The sequence below is a fragment of the Ochotona curzoniae genome, unplaced genomic scaffold, assembly GCF_017591425.1.
Source record: "Ochotona curzoniae isolate NIBS_2020 unplaced genomic scaffold, NIBS_Ocur_1.0 contig_1, whole genome shotgun sequence".
In the NCBI taxonomy this organism is placed as follows: Eukaryota; Metazoa; Chordata; class Mammalia; order Lagomorpha; family Ochotonidae; genus Ochotona; species Ochotona curzoniae.
This window is the reverse complement of record NW_024464918.1, coordinates 11,791,921-11,808,105: the sequence shown is the minus strand read 5'-3', so window position 1 is coordinate 11,808,105 and position 16,185 is coordinate 11,791,921. Positions and strand designations below refer to the sequence as shown.

General features: G+C 37.5%; 1 protein-coding gene across 3 annotated transcripts in view; it reads right to left on the bottom strand.

Annotated features, from left to right (window-relative positions):
* Positions 1–16,185, bottom strand: part of GABRB2 (gamma-aminobutyric acid type A receptor subunit beta2) — a 194,547-nt gene that overhangs the window by 135,850 nt on the left and 42,512 nt on the right. The window lies entirely within an intron of this gene.

The window sequence follows — 16,185 nt, the reverse complement described above, 5'->3', positions numbered from 1 at the left end:
TGAGAAGTGAACCACCGAATAAAAGATCTCTCTCTCTGTCTCTCCTTCTCTCTCTGTAAATCTGCTTTTCAAATAATAAATAAATCCAAAAAAAGAAAAATATCAGTGCAGGCCTGGTGTCAGAACACAGCAGACTATGCTTCTGCCTGTGGCGCCAGCATCCCACATGGACTTCGGTTTGTGCCCTGGTTGCTCCACTTCCAACCCAGCTACCACTGCTTAACACTGAGGGGCTCAAGATCCTGAGCCCCTGTGCTCATGTGGGAGACCCAGAAAAAGGCCCTGTCTCCTGACTTCATGTAGGCTCTGTTCCAGCCATTGTGGCCATTTGGGGAGTGAATCAGCAGATGGAAGACCTCTCTGACTATCCTTCTCTCTATAACTCTTTCAATTAAAAATAAATAAAAAATCAACACAATATTATTTAGAGATGTATATTTATTTCCCTTAAACATTAATGTGTATATATTGCTTAGCTGAGCTAGAAAGACATCATAAATTTCTACACATTTTCTCTCTCTCTCAGGAACTCCTTTTTACCAAATTTCCTTTGCTGGCATGTTCTGGATACTTACTCATATAGTTCACTGTAAGAAATGAACCACACTTCAAATGCAAGAAAATGTGCAAAGATTGGATAGCCTTAAAGAGGCTGGGGAAGAAAAACCTGCCAAGGAATGAGTATGGATTCATGAATTCCTCTTACTTTATTTCTACTCAAATGAAAGTGGCGTTCACTGTCTATAGGTTTTAAAGGAACGCGAGGTTATGTACAAAGCAAACTCTTAAGAAGTATCGTGATTCCAAGCTGTTTATTTCATGTAAAAATTCAGCACACACAGTGAATCCACTTCTGCTTAATTCAAGAATCCCACCATATTTAGGCTATTGTCATGTCTCACATGGATAATTCTAACTGATCTCACTTATTCTCATAAATGTGGGGAACTTGTTCTAATTACTGTTCTCATTGTCATGCCTTAGTTCCAGCCATGAGTGGCATACAGTAAGTATGTAAAATATTTTTTGTGGATACACACAGGTAAAAAGAAGGATGAGTGAACGGTTAAAGAAATTATAAATATAATAGAAAAAGGACAATATAACTAAAAATCACATTACATTAAGAATAGCTTAAAACATGGTCTGAAAGTACCCAAGCAGCGGGAAGGATAGGCACTAATATTTAGTCATATATTAATAGCATCATTACATGGGAAGGAAAAGCAAGAACAGACAATTGCCAATTCATTTGAGAGGGATTTTGAATCCATGTCTGATGACACTCCAGCCTGCTTCAGTTAGGCACACCGCCACAGGTTAGCCTGAGCACACAACAGGTTAACACGAAAGGATGGCATGCTGATTTCAAGTGCATCAGTTTGTGGCCTGCTAAGTCATCCGAGTAACACATTAATTTATTCATCAATGTGGTGGCTTTCTTTATGCAATCCTGAAAAAGACAGATAGGCTTTTTCCTCCTATTAAGTCCTGCTCTGCAGCAATAGATAATAAACATTCAATTCTGAGAAGTCTCAGCTCCACTCTGGCACTCGGAGCTGAAAATGCCAGGAAAGTCACTGTGATGAACTACTTCACACAAATGATTTTGAACATCACTGAACACAGCACACACAGCCCCTCTTGTGCTGTCAGTTATTGTATGCTTTGAATTTCAGAGAGAAAAGAAATCTGTCTCAAGTTTATCAAAAACAAAGAAATTAGGTCTTCAGTTCAGCAATAAGAGTAAGTCCCTAAGCAAATTCAGGTGGACTACATCTCACCCTCACCCTCACGCCCGCCAAAAGCCAAAGAGTTTATATTCCTTCCTGTCTGACTGACTTAGTGAACTCTGAGATGCTGAAAATTAAAAAATTTTCCCCCATTTTTTTTTTGGTAAAACTATTCCTCCTTGCCTTTTTTTTCATTTCTGTCAAATGACAAGCTGATAATAATTTTTTTAAAATTTGGTGTTTTTAGCTTATTACAGAATATACTGGCTGCCTGGGATGCTTTGTAATTCTCAGATAGGTTAAACTCACAGAAATCTTCAGTATTTTTCCAAGGTAACAAAATAACACAACTTAGATTGGCAAGGAGTTGAGGGAAACACTAGTATTCTTTGTTGCCCACATTCTTATTGCTGCTGCTAAAAAAAATTGTCATATATGACAAATTTTAAACATTTTATTGTTTGAGATTAAAATTTCCTGAACTTGAATGTTTGGAAAAGACAAAAAAATAAATTTTGGTTTATTGTCCCAAAATTGGAAAGTCTTGGAGAAAGAACTAAATTATGAGGGGAAAAAAATGCACCGATCAATTAACTACAAGTCAATGCAGGGAGGTCTGCAGCTAGAAGGAAAGCACATTGCCGAGTCAGCAATGCAGCCCTGACTTTGCTCTTTCATGGCTGCATGAATTTAGATTGATAGAACTTTTCTATCAGTTCTCTCATTTCTAATCACTAATGCTCAATTTAGGGAGCATCTATAAAAATAAAACAAATCTTACGCAAAAAGCACTGCTCCATAAATCAAAATACCCCAGCGAATTTGTAAATACTTGGAAGATGAATAACATACTTGTGAATGAACAATGGATCAGAGAAGAAATTAAGCAAGAATCAAAAAATTCCTTGAAACCAACTAAGACTAAAACACAACACGCTAAAACTTGTGGGACACCAAAGCAGTGCTAAGAAGTAAACTTATTGCAATTGGTGCTTATGTCAAGAAAGAAGAAAGACACCAGACAAACGAACTAAGTATGCACCCAAAGGAAGTAGAAAAACAACAGAAAAATAATTCCAAAATAACAGAAGACAAGAAATAATCCAAGTAAGAGAAGACATACACCAAATAGAGACCAAAAGAATAATATACACAACTAATGAATCAAAAAGCTGGTTCTTTGAGAAAATAAACAAAATAGACATCCCTCTGGCCCAACTGACCAAAAAAAAGTGAGAGAACAACAAGAATTAATAGTTTCAAAGATGAAAAAGGAAACATGACAACAGACACTGCAGTCACACAGAAATTACTACAAGCAGCTATATGCCAACAAATCGGAAGACCTCCATGAAATGGATAGTTTCCTGGACTCCCACCATCTACCGAACCTTAGCCAAGAAGTAATGGAAAACTTAAATAAACCTATAATGGAAGCAGAGATTGAACCAGTAATTAAAGCCCTCACCACAAAGAAAAGCCCAAGATTAAGATGGTTTCACAGCAGAATTCTACAAAGCATCCTAAGCAGAGCTGACCCCAATCCTCCATAAACTCTTCAAAACAACAGAAGGTGAGGCAATTCTTCCAAGCTGGTTTTATGAGGTCAACATCACCTTAATACCAAAACTGGATGGAGAATCAACAGAGAAAGAAAACTACAGACCAATATCCCTGATGAATATCGACGCTAAGATCCTCAACAAAATACTAGCCATCAGAGTACAAAAATACATCAGACAGATTGTTCCTCCAGACCAGGTAGGATTCATTCCCAGCACACAGGAATGGTTTAACATTTGGAAATCGATAAATCTGACACATCACATCAAAAAACTGATGAACAAAAATCATATGATAGTTTCAATAGATGCAGAAAAAGCTTTTGATAAAATCCAATTCATGCTAAAAACTCTAAATAAGGTTGGCATAGAAGGAACCATCCACAACATAATCAAAGCATAATATGAAAAACCCAATGCCAGCATCATACTGAATGGGGGGAGATTGGAAGCCTTCCTGCTAAGATCTGGAAACACACAAGGATGTCCACTATTTAACATAGTATGGGAAGTTCTCACAAATGCTATTAGACAAATAAAAGAAATCAAAGGAATTCAAATTGGAAATGAGGAAATCAAGCTATCTCTGTTCACAGATGACATGATTCTCTACATAGGAGAACCAAGAGACTCAATAAAGAGACTGCTACAACTAATATGAGAGTTGAGCAAAGTGGTAGCATATAAGATACATGAAAAGAAATCAACAGCCATAGTGTACGGAAACAACACCAAGGGTGAAAAAGAACCAACCAGCATGGTACCCTTCAAAATAACAGAGAAGAAAATTAAATACCGGGAATAAATCTAACTAAGGAGGTGGAAGATCTCTATGAGGAAAGCTGCAAAACATTAAGAAATAGAAGACGACTTCAAAACATCAGTAGTTATCAAAACAGCCTGATACTGGAACAGAAACAGAGAAGAGGACCAATGAAGTAGAACAAATACAGCAAAAGAGAACCCACATATGCACAGCCATCTAATCTCCAATACGAAAACTAAAAAACAAACAAACAAACAAACAAACAAACAAAAAAGATCCAGGGAAAAAGGAAGCACTCTTCAATAAATGGTGGTGGAACAATTGGTTAACAACCTGCAGACATAAGAAGCAAGACGCACACCTTTCACCATACACAAAGATCAAAACTAAATAGATAAAATATTTAAATCTACATCCAGAAACCATCAAATTTGTGGAAGAAAAGGTTGGAAATACTCTGCAAGACATCGTGTAGGCAAAGGAAGTCAAGATCAAAATAAACAAATGGGACTACATAAAGCTAAGAAGCTTCTGTACAGCAAAGGAAACAGTCAACAAAGCAACAAAGTACCAAGAGAATGGGAGATGTTTGCACACTGCATAGGAGACAAAGGCCTAACTTTCAGAATATACAAAAAACGCCAGGACAACCATAACAACAAAACAAACAAGCCAGTCAAGAAATTGGCAAAGGAGATGAACAAATACTTTTCAAAGCAACAAGTCAAAAGAGCTAACAGGCATACGAAAAAATGTTCAAGTTCCCTGGCAATAAGAGAAATTTAAATAAAAACAACACTGAGGTTCTACTTAAATCCAGTAAGAATGGCCCACATACAGAAAACTATCAACAACACCTGTTGATTGGTGGCAGGGAAAAAAGAACCCTACTCCTCTCCTGGTGGGATTGCAGGTTGGCACAATCACTATGGAACTCAGCATCGAGAATACTCAGGAAAATGAAAATCCACCTACCACATGATCCAGTAATACCACCTCTAGAAATATATTCAAAAGACATGATACATGACAAAACAATATGCACCCATTTGTTCACTGCAGCACAATCAATAATCGCAAAAACATGGAAGGAAACTAAATGTCCATTAGCAGAGAACTGGATAAAGAAATTGTGGCTCATCTACTCTATGGAATACTAAGAAGCAATTAAAAATGAAATAAACTATTTGTGGCCAAATGGGCTGAGCTGGAGACCATTATGCCACGGGAAATGAGCCAATACCAAAAGGTCAGATATAACATATTTGCTTTAATATAAGATTATATGATGTCAAATCTAAGGATTTTACCTGTGAATTTTACCTTATTGTATCTCCTAGTTATTTGTACCTTATAGTACTTTATTTGTACCTTTGTAACTTATTGTACCAATAAGTTCTTGTAATGCAATTCATTAATCAATCATCCATAAGAGACTGACTATAATCACCCAAGTGTCAATGTCATTTTATCACTGTTATTGCTACTGCCCATAAGTAACAATGATTTAGTCCTTATGCTTTCACTAGTGCCACATGGGACACACGCTGGCATTTATTGCTGTAGGAAGATGTTGGACACTCTTTTTCACCACTTTAGAGTCACACTGATACTTTTGTTGCATGGTGGTCAACTTCATGGGGATGAAGGTTCACCATTTTGTTTCCCCATGGTAGATTGTATCTAAAGGGATTCATAATGGAAGTATAGGGGAAATTAATATGTTCATAGGTGGAAACAGAGAGAAGTATGGCCCCATGCATGCAGTACAAGGATGGACTCACAGTGAAATGGCTGACAATCTCCTACATGTTGGGAGACACCTCAATGGCAGCGTGATGGACTTGTGAAAATTCATGAAACACACTTACTGTAAGACTGGAGGGGAGGACAACGGGAGGGGAGGGTGCTGGGGGAGGGGAAAGAAAGATCCCAATGTCTATCAAACTGTGTCATAAACAATTTAAAAAAAAACAAAAGCACTACTCTTACGGCCTTATGCAGAGTAGCCATGAATAAATGGTAGTTAAAATATGGGAATCACAAATAGTTAAAGAGACTTTTCTCCTGATGTACTCTTAAATCCTTACGTTGTTACATGTTCACTACTATGAGTTAAACCAACAACTTGGCTATACCTAAGACTGCAAAGTGTTGACTGAACCCAGATGATCAATTAGCACAGGTTAACAATTCCTTAAGAATTAGAAGAGACTTTTCACCTCGGTTAAATGTCCATGAACATTTCTATATAACTTTGCACAGAAGAATAACCAACTAGTTGGATAGGATGAACACACAAATCATTGCCCTTCTTCTGTGTCCCTCTGTAAACAGAACTACTGCTTCCAAAGTCAACATGACTTGCACTCAAAACGCTGGGCCTTAGAGAGAGCTCAGAGAAAACCTCATTCACACATGGATCCGGACTTGTTCTTTTGGGACTGGATTTTTACTGTCCTTTAAGGATGTTAACTATCAGACAAAAACAGCTTGAAGAAACCCTGTAAGTCATGCAAAGACATGAAGACGCAAGTTCACACTGAGGAGGACACTTTAGACAAGGCAAACTTTGTTCTTCAGCCTCTTTTGAGAAAAGATGGGGACTGGCACAGTGGCATAGAATGTTAATCCTCTACCTCCAGCACCAGCATCCCTCTGAGTGCCCGTTATATCCTGGCAGCTCCACTTATGATCTAGCTTCCTTGCTGTGGCCGTGAAAGCAGAACAGAACAGCTCTAGCCTGGGCCTCTGTACCCCATGTTGGAATACCAGAAGAAGCTTCCGGCTATTGGCTTTAGGTTGGCTCAGCTTCAACCACGGTAGCCATTTAGGGGGTAAATTAGCAGATAGAAGATTCTCCGTCTCTCCTTCTCTATTTGTAAAATCTACCTTTCAAAAAAAATAGTTTTTTTTAAAAAAGATTTATTTATTTATTGGAAAGTCAGATATACAGAGAGGAGGAGAGACAGAGAGGAAGATCTTCCGTCCGATGATTCACTCCTCAAGTGAGCGCAACTGCCAGTGCTACGCCGATCCGAAGCCAGGATCCAGGAACTTCTGGGTCTCCCATGTGGGTGCAGGTTCCCAAAGCTTTGGGCTGTCCTTGACTGCTTTCCCAGGCCACAGGCAGGGAGCTGAATGGGAAGTGGAGCTGCCAGGATTAGAACTGGTGCCCATATGAGATTCTGGTGCATTTAAGGCGAGGACTTTAACCGTTAGGCCACACCACCGGGCCCTAAATAAATAGGCTTTAACAATAACAAAAAAAAAGCTGTACACTTTCACTGCAGTATCTATTCTTCTTTACCCTATATCAACAATGTAGTTCTGATGAGAAATGACTGCATAAATATACTTTGGTTGGTTGAAAGATAGTTGTGAAACCTTTAGGATGGGAAAATGTTATTGCCTCTGGCTATTTTATGATTATTGGCTTTTGATTACTGAATGTTTTAAGGGAATGTCCCAGCTATAAAATGCCTGATTTTTCACAGTAATCTTTTCATTATCCCTAAGTGCTAAACTTAATTTCTCTTAAATTCTTATCTAATTCATTCAGTATTCCTACTACCAGAAGGAGCTGCTTTCCCTTCTATAGTAAATCATGTTTATCTGTTTCTTTGCTATTAATTTTGTGTGGTCTGAATTCCAACAAAACATTTACAAAAGATAGATTGATGGCATCGCTTCATGGTTTGTAGGTGGTATATTTCTACTTAGGATAAATAACTTAATAAGCTCATCAATCCAAAATCTGTTTATGCTATATTTAAAGACTATTTGCACACTCTAAATGCCCACATATTGATTTTGTGTCAAGAGGTAGACACATTATTAAAACACAGAGATGCCTTCTAAAGAAATGCAGGGTTAAATACAAGGTAGTTATGATTTGGCCACTTGAACCATAGCTTCTAATCAAACAGTCACCATTTTGCAAAATACACCAACAAATATTCAGAATGGTTTTATGGTTACTGTGTAGCAAAACTACAAGCATTAGGCTTTACTTCACATTTTAAAAGTGTGCTTACAAAAATTTTGAAAGGATGCATGCTTTATATCCCGATTGGGCTTCAGTGGTAGGGGCTGAGCCACATCTACTCTAAGGGCCTGGAACTCCAGTTAGGTCTCCCATGTGAGTGCAGAGCCCCAAGAATCGGATCATCATTTGCTGCTGTCCCAGGCACGTTAGCAAGAAACTGAATCAGAAGGGCAGCAGTGAAGACTCAACTCAGACCATATGGAACAGCAGCGTTGCAGGCTGTGGCTTTACCTGCAGCAACACACTGCCAGTCCCCAGTGGTAAGAGACTTTTTCATTACAATTTCTTCCCCACAGAGATGATCCAATCAGTGCTGCCTTGAATGATTCTTCATGCAGTAACAAGAGCACAATTGCAGAATGGTCCTCAAAGTTACTTTTAAGCCATTTTTTAGGTAACCCCCGGAAAAAGGCAAAGAACGTAAGTGGGGCATTTTATCTTAGTGAAACTACTGACCAAGGCTCTACTGAAAAGGTCTAGTAGGTTGGATTCTTGAGCAAGGTTTCAAAAGCAGTGTAAATTATTTTTCCTCTACATCAAATTAAACAAACTATATAAAAGACTTATGTAGTCAAAGATCTGTCTGTGAGAATATACACATTACCCCCATTTTTTTTTTTTTTTTTAGCTTTAAGTGAAGCTCTCTATGAACAGTAATCCTAATACCTTTTGGCCTATTCTTGCTACTCGAAGACAGTAGCGCAAGCTCCTTTTCTGCAAGATTTTGTCTCTTTCTACAGACAGGCTCAAAAACAAAATTAAATCAAACATTTCCAAATATCACATATAAACTAGTTTCAAATCATAAGAGAAAGGAGGCAGGGAAACAATTTTTGTTGTAGGTCAGGAAATCCAATCTTCATGCTAGAGGCATGGGAGATAGTCGCTAGAATTTCAAAGTGAATGGAATCTGCCCTGAAACTCAATGCTTTCAGTAGTTGTAAGGGAAAAATCCAGTCTCAGCTTCGGATGTGTTATGTAACTCTCGCAGTCACTTGCCTACATTTACCGTCTTTGCCAAGAATCTTACCAATTTCACAAATAAATTATCCAATTTATGCTAGATTACACATGCTATGTCCAAAAGTTGTTTTAAAATGTAACTGTATGCCAAATATTTGGGAAATATAAATCATCAAAAAAAAAAAACTAAAAAATATATATATATATATATGAACATTTGAAGCTCTGGCTTGGAAATCAGGTTAAAAGCCAGAAAAAAAAATGTTATCTCAGAATAATTTACTTACAGTTCATCACAAGTGCAAACTTGAATAACACAGAGATGCCTTCAAAACCCTTTTTGTTAATTATAAAATATGAATGATCAATTCAGAATTCTTACAAGGTGTAGTGAAACACTAACCAGCTTAGCACAAAAGCAAGCATGGCCTAAATGCTCATCAAGCATACAGAACCCCTAGCTTCTGTCAAACCCAAATTTAAGGCTATTAGAACTCATCTCCCCAATTTCCTAGAACACCTGTGTCTAAAATTAGTAACTTTGCAAAGATTCAAAATCCCTATCCAGAATCTTCAAAACCAAGACTTTCCATGAGTTCTTTATTTTAAAGTTAAGAAAAGTATGTCAGAAAATGTTCATTTTGAGAAATGCATCACACTATGTTTTTAGGGCAAAAGAACAAAAATGTCATTGTAATTACATACACAGTGCACTCTGTAAAAGAGTCATTGGTTTAGCAGGTGCACAACTACATTAATGGAAGCAGAATAGCTTCATGTCATTTGGTTACATGCCAAAATTACTGCTATCATTCCAAACGGTCAACACTGAAAGGAGCAAGCTGTGGAGGGGGAGCCACTACACTAATGTGGGAGAACAGATCAACAAATAAGTACATGCGCCAGTGGTGAAAAAGGCGGTAACAGACTTCTATGCAATTACAGCCCATATTTCTGGCTTTTACTAAATTTAAAATCTACTATAAGATCCTGTAGCACAGGATGTTATCAGTATTTCAGAGCTTTATAAAATGATTATTCTTAGTTTTCACATGATGTACTTATATTCAGAAAATACCTTGAATCATATCTACAATCTAGGCAGAGGATCTTAACTCATTAACTCAAAAATTAGCTATTGTTTTAGATTTTTGTTACTGCTTCTCTCTCTCTCTCTCTCTCTCTCTCTCTCTCTCTCTCTCTCTCTCTCTCGATTTGCTTAGTCTTATTTACAGTGCAGACTTTACAGAGAGAGAGAGAAGGAGAGGCAGAAAGGGCTATCTTTCTTCTGGTTCACTCCCCAAATGACCACAATGGCTGGAGCTGAGCTAGTCTAAAGTCAGGAACCAAGATCCACACACAGGTTCATGGTCCAAATGCTTGAATCATCTTACGCAGCTCTGCCAGACACACGACCAGGAAGCCAGATCAGCAGTGGACTAGCCAGGATTTGATCTCATGGCCAAATGCCATGCTGGCAACACCAGCTAAGGCTTAACCTACTATGCCATGGCTCCAGCCCCTTTCTATTTCTATTTTTCTAAATCACAGTGATCTTATCTTCTAACTATAAACGTAAAATTTCCTTATCCCTTTTCTAAGTTCCTAACCCAACCATTACCATCCATACCTTGGAATTTTCCGGGAGCTTCTAAAAGGTCTTTCTGCTATTCATCCTGTTTACCTCCTGTCTCAGCTTGTTAGAGATGACTACCACAGACTATGGCTCTGTGGTCAGCTCTCTGCTTTTTTGAATGTGTTTATTTTCACTGAAAAAACAACATAGTTTAATATAGGAATGTATTCTTTATTGTGATGTTCATTTTAAAGAGAAAGGATTTAGCATAATTTTTACTACAGTTCTAAGAATATAATATTTCCCTTCCTCTTTTTAACTTTCCCTCTTTTTTTAATTTATGAGATAACATTTTTAATTTCTCTGATAGTCAAAGGCTTTATCCTCCACCAAATAAATAATACAACAAATGAAATGTTAAAAGGCCATACATAGTTCAGAATACACACAGACAAGGTCTATTAATGACAATTGTATGAAAAGATCCATTTTACACACCTGCAAAAAATTTTAAAATGTTTGCAGACCACTAAAACAAGTATATAATTTAGTAGTACATAATTTTTAACTATTGATTTGAAAAAGGCAAAAAAAAATGGCTAAAACAATTTTTGCAACAGTGTTGATACACAGGCAATTCTTGTTTTAGTTAATCATTTTTGATGAGAAGATTACTAAGATCACAAAATAGGATATTCCGTGTGCATGGACTGGAGGAATTAATATTACCCAGATGTCTATACTACCTAAAGCAATGCACAGTTTAAACGTAATCTTTATTAAAGGCCAATGACATTCTTCACAGATTTAGAATAAAGAGCCCCGAACATTACAGGGACCTAGGTGAGCCAATGTGAACTTGACCAAAGAAACCAAAGTACCAGCACCACAATATGTAGTTTGAGAGCATACTGCAAAGCTGTTCTTTAAAACAGCATGGTAATAGCACCCAAACTGACCCACAGATCAATGGAACAGGATAGACAGCTCAGAAATTTTATACACATACATAAACCGATTTTTGACAGAGTACCCTACCCAGATCATACAATGGAGAGAGGTACTTGCAAAAATGAATGTATAAATGCAGAAGAATGCAATGAGCGCCATATCTCTTGCCCTGTATAAGCAATCTACTCAAGCCATATCTAAGACCACCAAGATGCTGGAAGGAAACATGATGGAGGTGCTGGTTTCTTGAATAAGATCCCCACGACACAGGCAATAAGAGCTAAATTAGACAGATCTGAGAATATTAAACACAAGCAATAGCTTCTTATTGTCATTAATTACAACAATAAAAAGTAATAGAAAAAAGAAAATAATCTTAACTGCTGAGGAAACAATTGTAATCCAAAAGACAGCTTGGTCCACATCTATATGGATCATATTATAATGCTTATTTTCAACAGGAAATTTCACCTCATCATGGATCTCAGACAACTTTTAAATAAGTGCACATCAATTTATTTCACTATTTCTATTTCTACTTATTAAATCATTCTACTCATCTACAAAACTGTACTCATTCTTTCTCAATGGAGGCTTTTTTGTTGTGTTCAGGTAAAAATGGGTCTAAACCAAACCTTAACAAATGTTTAGAGCTATGCAATAATGGTATTGTTTTTCAATGACAGATCTCTAAGCACAGTTGTGACAAGAGGTACATGCAGTTTTCATTTTGATACTTACAATTAAATAGCACATTAAAACATTTATAATTTTTTTAAATGCTAGTGATATTTTAAGGTCTTCAAAAATAAGGTGGGGGCCTGGTACAGTAGCCTAGCAGCTAAAGTCCTTGCCTTGCATGCACCAGGATCCCATATGGGCACCAGTTCTATTCCCGGCAGCCCTGCTTGTGGCCTGGGAAAGCAGTCAAGGACAGTCCAAAGCCTTGGGACCCTGCACCCATGTGGGAGACATGGAAGAGGCTCTGGGCTCCGAGCTTCAGATCAGCTCAGCTCCAGCCATTGTGGCTACGTGGGGAGTGAATCAGCAGATGGAAGATCTCTGTCTCTCCTCCTCTCTATATATCTGACTTTCCGATAAAAATTTTAAAAATATTTTTAAAAATAAGGCGATATTACCTGATTCGGTTAACTGGTAATGACATTAATTATTTCTGCGGCTCTGGAACATTTCAGGTATTTTCACACTAAAACCTATTCTGATTTTTCTGCTTTCTTATTGGTACCAACAAGAAACTTACTGTTACAGATAATAACACACTGCTCTACATGATTTTCCTCCTAATTTCAGAAAGAAGTAGGAAAGAAAATCTTCTAATTTATTAATTCCTAGTTTTACCATATAATCAGTAATCATTTTAGGTATTTTATCTTTCCTCCATTGATTTGATTTGATTTGAATAAGAACTCAAGGTCTATAGAATTAGGCTTATATAATATGATGGACATATGACTGTGTATGAAGAACTATATTATAGTAATGATATAGAGAAACTGAGTCGGGGGGTGCATTGGGGCGGGGATAAGGGAAATCCCAGGGCCTATGGGACTGTATCATAAAATGATAATAATAAAAAGAAAGAAATTTAAAAAAAAAAGATTTCACAGTTGCTCAATTCTGTGTCTTCTATGAGGGAAGCAGATAGTGAATATGGTACCAATCTTCATCACACTTTGTGTAACACAGTAACCCTTCCTGCTTCTCTGAACCGGCCTCAGGAAACATTTATAAACATCTAACGGACAGGGGTGATGACTACTTGGACACCGGAAACAGGCCGTTGGAAACTGCCTTCTGGGAAGTGGTGTGAGCACGGTAGAAAGATGAGGAGGATCTTGGGAGTGAAAACAGACTGTGTTCCTTATTGGTTTTGCAATGAGACCTTGGACTAATTCTGTAATCTCTCATTGTTTCCCCCTTCCTACAACAAATAGTCACAATGCCGTATTCTTCTAGGATTGCTATGAAGGCACGTTCATCGCTTAAGATTCCGAAGGGAGCCCAAGTAGCTTCTCACTGGTTTGTAACATTTTAACTTCATATGAAGTGTTCAATTTGGCCTATTGTTTTGAAAATTGAAATGCATTTATAGTGTTACAAAAATAAGATGCAGTAACTGTAGAAAGACATACAGCAGAAAAGAATAAATAAGAAAATAATCAACCGTAATCTACCACTTAGAGATAACTACTGTTATTACATATCCCATAACGTTCCACAAAATAAACATTAACATTGTAAAACCACATGGGGCATGCTTTCCTTACTATTTTTTTAAATTTAAGATATATCTTAAATATAGTCCCCATCAATATTTTACTGTCTATTGAGAATTCATCTTAATTTAAAATAGCGCTAATACTAAAGAATGTTATTTTTTTTCCGCCTTACATATTTTCTGCCAATATTGATGACTTTGCAAGAGGCAATCTTGACTGGTATATCTTTTTACAGTTGTGAAAATACATGCACAGAAAATGTTTTAATCAGAGCTATTAATATTTGATAAAACTATTACATCATAATTTCTAGATTTCCTATAAATCCCATAACCCTCAGCTGCTTATTCTCAAACAATGCATAACACCAACACTTTCAACATTTTAGGGAAGACATCCTTAACATTACAAATTCTGTATTTTATGAATGAATTGCTTAGGAACTGAGTTCAAAGTTATGAAATCTCTCAAGAAGCCTTCTAACTCATTGAGCCCAGAAGTGAGATCAAAAACACACTGCTTCGAACTCAGGGGTGATTTCCCAATGACTGTGTCTCTTCTTTGAGTGCACAAGGCAGCAGGATCGCTTAGAAATATTTCACTTAACATATGTTAAACCTCTCCTAAACCTTGCTCATTCAGTCTTCCGACAGAAGTGGGCTCAAAGAACACAGCCCTGGGTGTGGTTATGGTAAACGGCAGTGCCTTAAACAAAGCAAAGCTGAGCCTTTGGGCTTCAGAGTTGCTTCTAAAAGGCAGAGTGTTCTAAAAGGCAGAATCTAAGCTGAGCTCAAGAGGCCCCACGGACACACAGGTTTAAACACAGTGCCTTCTCAGAAAAAAAAATATCATTAAAATTTCTCAGGGGGTAAGTTCAGTCAGCCACTGATGCTGAGAAAGGTCTATGAAGTTCTGGAGTTACCAGACAGCATAACCAAGACAATGACAACAGTTCAAGCTCTGCAGACACACGACACAGCTTTTTGAGTTGAGTTTTGAGTTCATGGCAATCACAAGTCACTTACTTTATGGTCATCTCTTCGTTAGTTGCTGTCTGTCTGTACATCTGACTTGACTCAGGATGTCTCTATTAGTTCTGACTTTGTTCTTGGAGTGAAACTGTTCACTCTCTACGTAACTGAAAGAAAATCTTGTTTCGTTTTAAGATTGATTTTATTTTTACTGGAAAGTCAGATGCACAGAGTGCAGGAGAGACACGCAGCAGTATCTTCCATCTACTGATTCGCTCCCCAAGTAGCTGCAATGGCCTGAGCTGCACCAATTCAAAGCCAGGAGCCAAGAGCCTCTTCTAAGTCTCCCATTGTGGCCGCAGGGTCCCAAGGCTTTGACCCATCTTCGATTGTTTGCCCAGACCACAAGCAGAGAGCTGGATGGCAAGTGAGGCTGCCGGGATTAGAACCGGCAACCATTTGGGATCCTGGCACGTGCAAGGCGGACTTCAGTCGCTAGGCTACTGCACCAGGCCCAGAAAATGTTTCATATGAACTCTTAGAGGTCAAACTCAGGAAATTTTATTTACTAGCTACTTCCTATGAGACACTGTAAATTGTCTTAAAGAAACATTTTAAAATAACTGCATTTGCAGAATAGTCAACTCAATGTTTATTGAATAACAAAAATGTAGTGCAGCAATGAGAATGCCTTATTATATGACATTTACAAGGTTTTACATGGCTCTTTAAAGTCTTTTGTCATGTGTAAGGTTTAAGTGATTCAAATACAGAAAGATCAGGGTGATTAAACTGCAATACTTAAAACATATCACGATCAACCTTTGCATGTATTGAAATAGCAGAGTGCAGAGGTGCCAAAAAACTGCTTTGACTCACCTGGGTGTTTTTTAGAATCACTGCTTTTAAGATGTTGAGACTCATTCAGTTTACTTACTTGTATTTTATTTCTTCCTCCCATACATAAAAGTATATCAATGGCATTGCATTTTAAAGTTATTTATGCATCAAAAATATCCTGTCTCTTGTTTGTTCTAACACCCTATGGCTGAATAGACCTTCTGTTGTATCTGAAAACCTTCTATATTGCTACACTCACAAATCAAGGGCAACAATTCCTTAGGTTCTTCTTGAATGTTTCATAGGCTATTCAGGATCCCTTTTTCTAACACTAGTTCATCAATCACTGTATTTCAAAAATAATTCCAAAGAGGGAAGTGTCTGTTCTTTCCCCTACTGGAGAGAGAAAGCAAGCAAAAAATCCCTGTAGCCCCAATTATGATCAATAACAATAACAGGCAGTACACATGGAGAGATCAAAGGAGACAAAATGACCTTGAGCAAATCCTGCTGCTAACTCAGGCTTTTCTTTTCA